Consider the following 9,063-nt stretch of genomic DNA (forward strand, 5'->3'; position numbering starts at 1 on the left):
CTAGGGAGCAATGAAGACACAGACACCAAGCCCCCCGGGGGTGTGAACTTGATCCTCATCTGCGTCCAGCCCAGCGATCCCAACGGCCTGAATGTTGGAGCCTTCGGAGGGAGGCCGGCGGCAAGGACCCGACCCTCTGGAGACGCGGCCCTTGTTCCACCGAAAGGAACCGAGGACACATGCCCGGCCCGGCGTTCCTGCCCATCAGAGCTGTCTGCTCCCATCAGGACAGGGCCTCTGACGTACAAAACCCAGGCCCTGCCTCGGGCTGGTCTCAGGTTTCCACGGCACAGTAAAGCGGCGTGTTTTTATTTCTCCATCTGTAAACATCTCTCCCTCTAACACGGTAACTGCTGTTTATACAGAGCTATAAAAACAGAGGTCAGAACACAATAAGATTATAGTCTTACTTCAATATATCCAATCCATAATAAAATAAAATCTTACAAACGATCCAGAGGACCCGTTTAGGGGTTCTCGAAGAATTAATGTCTGTCGTATGTAAGGATTCTATTTGGGCATAATATTTTCCACAGCTGTCAGGGTCGATTTAAAAGGCAATATCCTTTCACTGCATTTGATTTAAACTCTGTTTATACCACGTGGGGGATTGTTAATTCTGCAACATCTGACTCAGGGGTGTTTGATTACGCCGAGGCCACCGCCAAGGGGATGACACATGATGTCGTGGGAGCCTGGGGAGCAGGGAGAGAACCCGGCGGCGGGAAACGAGGTGCTCTGCTCCCCGGGCAGAGCTGGTGGGCTGGTGGCGGGAGCTTCGGTCTGACATGGCTTGCCCACGGCCACGCAGCGAGAACGCGCAGAGGTGGACTGTATCGGGCGACCTGGCCCCTATCTGCCACCCCTGTTGCCCTACTCCGCTCCTTCCTGCTCTAGAACCCACCTCACCCCTCACAGCTCGCCGGCTTGAACCCCTGCCTGGGCCACGCCGGGTGCCCGGAAGTTTCCATGGGAGTTAATTTCCGATTGCCCAGTTCTACTGATGTCTGCTCCTGAGGAAGCGTATTTGGCCAAGGTTGTCCGTTGAAACAGAACAATAAAGAGATTCGTTAGAAAGGATGGGCTCACGCGGATATGGAGACAGGCAAGTCCAGGCTCTGTAGGGCGAGCGGGCTGGCAGGCCGGAGACCAGGGAGGAGGCGATGTTTCCGTTCAAGTCCATCGGCTGGTGGAATTTCCTCTCGCTCAGGGGAGGTCAGTCTTCTGTTCTCTCCAGGCCGTCTACTGCTTGGAAGAGGCCCATCCACTTAATGGAGGGTAATTTGCCTTACTCAAAGTCTACCGATGTAAATGTTCATCTCATGCCAAAGACGGTGGTCACAGAAACACCCAGAATAACGTTTGACCGCGTGGCTGGACATCGTAGCCCAGCCAGGCTGAGATGTAAATTAACCATCAACAGAAGTCAGGACGTCCACACACCATGCCGCTCCTTGGAGCCTCAGACAGCACAGCGGCTCGAGCCCAGGGGCTGCCGTCAGCTCTGCCTTTCGCCAGCTGGGGACCTTGGACGAGTCACTTCCTGTGTCTTGGGTCACGCCCTCTGCTGACCAGGGGAGTCAGAGTCCTGCCCCTTGCGGCTGGGGCAAGGGCCCAATGGGCCAGTGTCTGTACGAGCTCAGCAGCGTGGCCGGCCCACGGGGAGGTCTGGGAAACGCTGTTCGGGGGCGACGGCACGGCCCCACTGGCCGGTCCCCCTCCCCGCACCCCTGCCCTCTGCAGCTGTCACTCGCCTGCCCCCTCTTCGGAAGCAGTCCTGTGCTCTCCACGCCTTTCCATCTACTCTGACCACTGGCTTCTGACTCAGCCAGGCCCTCTGGACCCTCCTTAGCCTCCATCCCTGGAGCCCACAGGGCTGATCTCTGTCCCCTTCCCCCTCCGCCCCCATGTATGTGTGCACATAGACACAGGTGCACACTCGCACGTGTCCCACACATGCACACACACCCCTCACGTATACACACATGCACACTCCAGGATTGGGCAGCTGTGCTGGTTTGGCAAAAGCAAGTGGTTTATAAAATCCCCTTTGTCTCCGCGTTCAGACAGGGTTTACAGAGACGCCCTCCGTGTCCGGCACTGTGCCTCCCTCTGGCCGCACGGAGACAACAGCGAGAGCGTGTGCTGTGTTCTTCCGGCCGCCGTGACCTTATGTGCCCGCTGAGGGGCGGATGGACGCCTGACACGGAAACGCGGCTGACAGCCGAGCACTTTCCTTCATCCCACAGTTACTGGGCTTCCACCGGTGTGCCGGGGGCTCGACCAGACCGCTCCGGAAGCTTCCATCTGAGGCTGTCCTTGTCCCAGCCGTGACAGACCCCACGGACTGTCGTCCCCTGCTCCCCCGGTCGTGGGGGGCTCCAGCCCCAGGCGAGGCTTGTGAGCCCTAGAATACTCGTCCACAGAGCCAGAGGCAGGGCAGCGGGACCCGAGCTCCACACCATCCGTCACCAAGCACCCATGAGCGACAAATCCGTGCCAGGCCCAGGGACACTCAAAGGGATCGCTGCGGCCCAGTCCTCGAGGAGGAGGTCGGTAAACCCACACGGTGGATCTCATCCCGCCAGGGTCAGCGGCCGCAACGGCGCCGATGGCCAGAGTCACAAGAGCCCTCGTCCCTCCCACTGCCCCGGGGTGCCCCCGCCAGCCCGGGAGCGACGGCTGCCTCCGAGCACGCCCAGCCCGGCCCTTTCCCTTCCTGCACCCGGCGCCTCACGCTTCCCCACCTGAGCACCAGGCCACGGGGTTGGCGGGTGTCTGGAGCTATTTCAGGAAAAAGATGCCCCTGTGAGTTCCTGGGAGCTGGGGCTGAGGCAGGGCTGGAGGCAGGCCTCGCTCGGCCGCAGGCGGCCTCCGTGGGCCTGGGGGGGAAGGAGGGAGGAATCACCTGAATCGTTTAGATTGTTTTTCACTCCCGTTTTTCCCACCGGCTGCGTATAGTTGAAAATGATGGTCCTGGGACTCCACGGTGCGTCCTCAGATCACGGCTCACAGGGATATGTTCTGTGACAGGGGCTGTGGCTCTGTGAGGGTCTGTGACACGTTCTGGCGTGTCTTTGTGTATAAATGTGTGCGTCAAGGACTTCAGCTGTGCAGCCAAGCTGTGTGGGTGACATCTGTGTACAAGGTCCAGCCTCACGGAGGCGGGTAACAAGGACGGCCATGCAGGTCGGGAGGCCGGGGGGCCTGGAAGCAGGGGGGTTGGGAGGCCGGGGGGTGGGCTGGGAGGCTGGGGGCCTGGAAGCAGGGGGGTTGGGGGACCAGGGGGCCTCAGCCCAGCCTCGTGGCCCACGGTGTCGGGGCAGCCGTGTCACTCACCTGCTCTGTGCTGGCACAGGACCAGATTCCAAGCCTCTCTGGCTCTGATGGTCCTACGTGAGTGGAATGTTCTCGGCTTTCTCTAGATTGGCCACAAGCTGTAGTTGTGCGACTTTCCATAGATAACTTCACCCTAGAAAACTGTGGGAAACCAGAGCGATAAAGAAGGTTGAGGGAGAGCCCAGGGGGTGCTCCAGACCTGAACGAGGGCCTCGGAGGAGCACCGCAGTGGGGCAAAAACCCGGACTCTGAAGTCAGGCAGACCCGGATCCCTGGCTCTGCCCCTTGCAGGCTGTGTGACCTTAGAGAAGTCACTCAACCTCTCTGGACTTCATCTCCTTCATCTGCAAAAAGGAACTGGCCACAACGGCAATGACAATCACACGGGCCACACGGGGAGGGGCGAGGGTGAACACATCACCGCGAACTTACTGGCAAACCGCCCCATGGTACGTGCTCCCTGTATGTTTGTTGCTATGATTACCGGAATGCGCACCCGAGGTACACATCGGCGGCCCCTTCCCTGGTGGCCGCTGGTCGCAGGGCTGAGCAGCACACGGCAGCGCTTTGCCTGTGAAAACATTTTGGTGCAATTTTTCCGACCCGCAAAAATATTTTTACAATGAAAACGCACGTCTGGTGTGGAGCTGCTCAGTCTCACTGGCTTATTTAGCTTTTCAGGAAAATAAACAAAAGCGAATTTGCGGACACCGGGGGATGGCCTCCAATCAACCAATTGTGCCATTCCCCCCTCCCCCCCCCCCCCCCCCCCCCCCCCCCGCCCTGCCCAGCAGACAGACCGGGTCAGCCAGTTTGTCACTTGTCTGGGAGGCCGATGAGCCCAGGGCCTTGCAGTCTCGAGATGCAGCCGGGTCCCCTGGGCGCCTGCCCGGTCCTCGTCGCTCAGAGGAGGTGACAGCCCACAGCAGGAAGGGGACCCGCCCAAGATCTCGCCGCAAGATGGTGTTTGCTCACGTGTCAGCTTGTTTAGATATCTGATATGACGTACTGAACACACAGCGATTCCTTAAGGAAGCCAGTCCGTCCCCGTTTTTTTCACAGGAGGAAGATGAGGTTTGCAGAGGTTGCTTGACATGCCCAAGATCATCAGGCACCAGGGCTCAAGATTCCTGAACTCCCAGAACGTCTCCGGCCACCGCTAGATGCACCTGCAGCCGGCTCACCCCGGGGGCCTCAGGAAGCCGCCCTGGCCGGTTCCTAGCCACCCGAGACGCGCGGCAAGGTCCGCTCGGGCTAGAGGCACCGGCAGAAACCAGTGTCCTCACGTTTTCCCAAAGGCCACTCTCCCGTGCCCGCAGCGTTTGAAGGCTTCACGCAGGCACAGCGGGCCCCTGGCCTCCGGCAAGCGCACCCAGAGCTGCACCTGCAATCACCGCTGGGACGAGTGTGGAGAAGGAGAGGCAGGGACACGTGGGCGCAGATGTCGGGGTGGGGGGGCCGGCCTTATCTGGGGGGCAAGGAGGCCTCCCGGACGAGGCACCATCGCCGGGGTGAGGTAGCCAATGAGCGGGAAAAAGCATCCCCACAAGGGGAGGGACGGGGAGGGGCGGGGAGGGGCCCAAACCGGGCGTTGACGAGCCAGAGGTGGCAAGAGCAGGTGGGGGCAGAGCCACATGAGATGGGGCAGGGCTGGCTCAGGCCACGCCTCCAGGCCGCGGAAGGGATTCGGGGCCTTCTGTGGACATGGGGCCAGTGGCGCGAGGGCTCTGAGGGTTAAGCAGGAGCCTGACTTGATGGGAATTAAGCGTATTTACCGTCATTCTGGCCGCCAGGTGAAGAGCGGCTTAGAAAAGGCAGGTCTGGGGGGCCGCCTGGGTGGTTCAGTGGGTCAAGTGACCGACTTTGGCTCTGGTCGTGATCTCACGGGTCATGAGTTCGAGCCCTGTGCTGACAACTCAGAGCCTGGAGCCCGCTTCAGATCCTGTGTCTCCCACTCTCTCTGTTCCTCCCCCCGGCTCACTCTCTCTCTCAAAAATAAAGGTTAAATTTTTTTTTAAAAAAAGAAACAAAAGGGCAGGCCCGGAAAGCTTCAGGGCCCCTCAGAGTTGTCCGGGAAGAAGCAGAAGAGACCGGCCATGGGGACGGAGTGACACCAGGCCTCCTGCCTTCCTGGGCTTGGTGACCAGGCAAGGGCAGAGGGTCACGAAAGGGAAGGATTCCACGTCTCGCCGGGTTTCTGCCTGGAGCACCTGGCTGGAAGCAGAGGAAGAAGACAAGTCTGGGGGCCCCTGAAGTCTGGAATGTCCTCTTTTCTTCTCGACACAAGACGGGCACCCGCAGGCCCCAGCAGGCCCCAGGTCTTAAGCGCTGTCCAGCTCCTGTGGAAAGCCCAGCTGAGCCCAGAGGCACGGGAAAAACGAGTTCAGCCACATTCCCTTCCACAGCCCAGCACCTGGCCTCTGTGATGCAACTTGCCCCAGGCACCTGGGTCAAATGCAGGTTCTCAGCACGCAGGTCTGGGGAGGGTCCCAGGATCTGCAGTCTCACGGGGCCGCTGCTGTTGGTCCCCATACAACCAAGTAGCAAGGGCTTACGGAGACCCTGCCTGGACTTCCAGTCGGAGACTCGATGGCCCTGCGCCTGGGGGAGGGCCTCTGGCTCGTCCCACCCTCAAAGGCAGGATATCTGCCCCTCTCCCTTGCCATCCTCGGCCCTCCCGAGGACTCCTGTTGTCGCTTACGTGCTCTCGGCCCACGGGTGGCATCTGCCATTTTCCTGCTCACCTGCTCCAGGACCCAGGCGTTTTGAGCACGGAGGCCGCCGATGCCTGCCTGGGCACCGCAAGGACCCAGCCAGGCCCTGCTGCAGGGAAGCCGGGCTGGAGGGGCACAAGGAGCGTCCGGGTGGGCACCGCCAAGCAGCACTTGTATATGTGGGTCTGGAGCCCAGAGCACCGTGGGTGGGAGCGGGCAGTGAATGGGTCCCGGCAGAGGCCCTGGAGAAGGGGGGGCTCGTTAGCTTCCTAGGGAGGCAACTTCACGCAACAGGAACGTATTCTGTCACAGTGCCGAGGGCCTGAAGTCCACGGTCAGGGAATCGGCGGGGCCGTGCTCTGATGGTTCCGGAAGGAACCGTTCCTTACCTCTTCCAGCTACCAGTGGCTCCCGGGATCGTGGCAGTCCTTGGCTTGTGACGGCACGACCCCAACTCTGTCTCCATGGCCACAGGGGCTTCTCCTCTCTGTGTGTGTCTGTGTCTTCATAGGGCCTTCTTTTTATATATATATATTTTTTGTATGTATATTTTAATTATTTTAATTATATATTTTATATATTAAAATATATTTTAATATATTATGTATATATTTATTAATATATATTAATATAGTAATTTGTATAGTAATAAATAAATTATATAGTAATTTATATAGTAATAAGTAAATATATATTTATATAGCATATAAATATATATTAATATATATTTATTTATATTATTTATATATATTTTTTATTTTAATTATATATATATTTTTAATTATTTAATCTTTATTTATTTTTGAAAGAGAGAGTGTGAGCAGGGGAGAAACAGACAGAGAGGGAGACACAGAATCCAAAGCAGGTTCCAGGCCCTGAGCTGTCAGTGCCGAGCCCGATGCGGGCTCGAGCTCTCGAACCGCGAGATCATGACCTGAGCCGAAGTCAGAGGCTTAACCGACTGAGCCACCCAGGCGGCCCTCTTCATAGGGCCTTCTCATGGGGACACCAGTCATTACAGATCAGGTCCCATCCTGATGACCACATGTTAACGTGACTACATCTGCAAAGACCCTATCTTCAGGTAAGGTCACATTCCCAGGTATCGGGTTTAGGACTTCAGCATCTTTTGAGGGGACACAATTCAGTGCACAGCAGGGGGGGGCGGGGAGACCCGAGGGAGCCAGGAGCCTCCCAGTGCTGCCGGTGAGGCGGTCCCATCAGCCAGCACACCCCCCACCAGCCCCTAACAGAGGAGTGACTAGCTGTGTGCCCTCTCCGCGGCCCCTAAGGGCCGCCCGGCAGTGAGGTCCTTGCCTGTAAACTGTGCTCCATTGGCTGTAAACTGTTTGTAAGGTTTTAAATAAACACCCACAGTCCTTCTGAAGTCTGGTGGCTTTTACCACTCAGCCTGGGCTTTGGCAGTTGTCAGCAAAACTCCACGGCCCCGGACTCTGGAAACTAACCAATGGGCAGAGCCACCCACAGAGGCCAGCGAGGAGGCTGCCGCCGCCCTGCGGGGACCCCACAGCCCAGGAGGCCGGGGAGGGGTGGGCTCTTCTCTGGCTCAGACGCTGTCTGGAGGGTAGGAACTTGGCACACTATTTCCCCCGTCGGCCTCGGTTTCCCCGGTTGTACAGGGAGGTCCGGACTCAGCCTCAAGCAGGGACACTTCAGCGGATGGTCTTTACCCGCCGAGGCCGGCTGGGCCCGGGGAACAGGCCCCTTCCTTTACCATAATGGAAGCCGGGGGGGACCTCGGCTCCCCTACGGGAGAGGCAGATGGCCCATTTACCCCCGTAGCTTCTAGCCCGTGTCACTTCGCAGCCCGTGTCACTTCGCAGCCCGGGCCACTAGCTGGTAGCCAGCGGGCAAAATCCTGCCCCTACATGGGGCTAACTGGGTGACCAGAGGATGGATTTTAATTTTTTTTTTTAAGGTTTGATTTATTTTTGAGACAGAGAGAGACAGAGCATGAACGGGGGAGGGGCAGTGAGAGAGGGAGACACAGAATCGGAAACAGGCTCCAGGCTCTGAGCCATCAGCCCAGAGCCCAACGCGGGGCTCGAACCCACGGACCGCGAGATCGTGACCCGAGCTAAAGTCGGACGCTTAACCGACTGAGCCATCCAGGCTCCCCAAGAGGGTAGATTTTAAACATTTTTAAGTAGTGACCCATATTTTAAGGTGGGGAAATGTCCTGTAGAGATCTGGATCTGGAGCTTTCCTTGAAAACCCCCACCGGGCAGCATGGACCCAACACTGCCTTCTGGAAGGAAGCCCACAAGCGTTCACTCCGCAAGCTGGGAGGACGGCAAGGTAGCTCTGGCGCCCAGGAGAGTTAGCCAGTGGGAAAATGAGAGAGCAATTCAAGAGGCAAAGAAAGAGTTTCGAAAAGAGCGGTGAGTGAGACATGAGGAATGGCCCGGGGTTTGCTGGGCTCACGGGGCCCCTCAGCGGCGGCCCGGCCGGCCCAGACCTCCTGGATTCCAGTCAACCAGAGCTTTCCCCAGCGCCGAACTTCCGGACGGTTCCACCAAAGGGCCACCCACACGACCGTGTGCCTAGAGGTGGGAGCGCGGGCTCCAGACGCTTCCAGAGCTGCAGTCCCCGCGCTGTGCTCGTGAGCCGTGAGGCCGGGGCGAGCCGGGTAACCCCCCTGCGGCTCAGCACCGTCATCTGGAAACGTGCCTCCTGCGAAGGAAACGGAAGATTCAGGGAGGATGATGCGTGAAAAACGATTAACCTGCTAATTGGAATCTATTTCTATTGTCGTTACGGTTGCTTCTCCTGCTGCTGCTGTGGTGGGGGTCTCGTGGCTTAGTTTCTTTCCCCCAGAAACAGACTCTGAGGCCAGGCGGGGGCGCAGGGGCAGGGGTTTGTTTGGGGGAGAGGAAGGATCCCAGGACACAGCGGCAGGGAGCGGGAAAACGAGACAAGGAAGGGAAGGTGGCCGAAAAGGTCTAGGTGGGCAAGCCTGTGACCGTGGTGGGCAACTGCCCCCCAGGTG

General features: G+C 58.3%; 1 long non-coding RNA gene across 1 annotated transcript; it reads right to left on the reverse strand.

The window, feature by feature from the left end:
• Positions 1 to 293: 293 nt before the first annotated feature.
• On the reverse strand, positions 294 to 5,260 carry LOC123584266. The gene is made up of 4 exons (XR_006705286.1): positions 4,140 to 5,260; positions 3,772 to 3,910; positions 3,340 to 3,480; positions 294 to 2,882 (listed from the first exon to the last, which is right to left on the reverse strand). It is a non-coding gene; the product is annotated as an uncharacterized LOC123584266 (long non-coding RNA).
• Positions 5,261 to 9,063: the final 3,803 nt, after the last annotated feature.

Source organism: Leopardus geoffroyi, chromosome B3 (assembly GCF_018350155.1).
Source record: "Leopardus geoffroyi isolate Oge1 chromosome B3, O.geoffroyi_Oge1_pat1.0, whole genome shotgun sequence".
NCBI classification, from domain to species: Eukaryota; Metazoa; Chordata; class Mammalia; order Carnivora; family Felidae; genus Leopardus; species Leopardus geoffroyi.